This window comes from Muntiacus reevesi, chromosome 3 (assembly GCF_963930625.1).
Source record: "Muntiacus reevesi chromosome 3, mMunRee1.1, whole genome shotgun sequence".
In the NCBI taxonomy this organism is placed as follows: domain Eukaryota; kingdom Metazoa; phylum Chordata; class Mammalia; order Artiodactyla; family Cervidae; genus Muntiacus; species Muntiacus reevesi.
In genome coordinates, this window is record NC_089251.1 from 188,255,583 (window position 1) to 188,256,457 (window position 875).

The window sequence follows — 875 nt, forward strand, 5'->3', positions numbered from 1 at the left end:
AGAAATTATATTAAAACACAAAAATGTAGAATATATCCTGTAAGAGAGTTGATAAAGGATATAACATCACTAGTTAGAACTGAGGGGGAAAAAGTACGAAATTGGCAGAAAATAAAGGAAAAAGATCTGACCCACCAGAAAGAATACTGCTGCCCTCATTACACTGGGTCTGTCAAGCATCATCCACTGATGCTCAGCCAAGTAGATGATGATGAAATTTGGTCCCACTGGGGCTTCCCAGATGGCACTAGTGGAAAAAAATCCACTTGCCAACAAAGGAGATGTAAGAGACACAGTTTCCATCCCTAGGTTGGGAAGATCCCCTGGAGAAGGGCATGGCAACCCACTCCTGTTTTCTTGCCTGGAGAATCCCATGGACAGAGGAGCCTGGTGGGATACAGTTCATGGGGTCGCACAGAGTCAGACACAACTGAAGCGACTTAGCACACACCACGAAAGTGAAAGTGAAGTCGCTCAGTCGTGTCCGACTCTTTGCGACCCCATGAACTGTAGCCTACCAGGACCCTCCATCCACGGGATTTTCCAGGTAAGAGTGCTGGAGTGGGTTGCCATTTCCTTCTCCAGGGGATCTTCCCGACCCAGGGATTGAACCTGGGTCTCCTGCATTGTAGGCAGATGCTTTACCGTCTCAGCCACCAGGGAAGTCAGCACACACCATAGTTGCAGATTATCAGCACAGTGGATTTTTCTGAAGGAAATTTCTAAACCTCCATGAACCGTCTTTGGGAAAGGTGCACAGGATAACCTCAAACTTTTACTTGTAGGAATTTCCCCCGATTATTTGCAGTCTGTTTTGAAACACTGAGAAAACAGTTTGTACCCAGAGGATTTTGCTTTCTAGCTAAATTTCCATC

The 875-nt window shown here is 45.9% G+C and overlaps 1 non-coding gene across 1 annotated transcript; it reads right to left on the minus strand.

The window, feature by feature from the left end:
* Positions 1-591: 591 nt before the first annotated feature.
* Positions 592-663, minus strand: TRNAC-ACA (transfer RNA cysteine (anticodon ACA)). The gene has a single exon. It is a non-coding gene; the product is annotated as a tRNA-Cys (tRNA).
* Between the last annotated feature and the right edge of the window lie 212 nt (positions 664-875).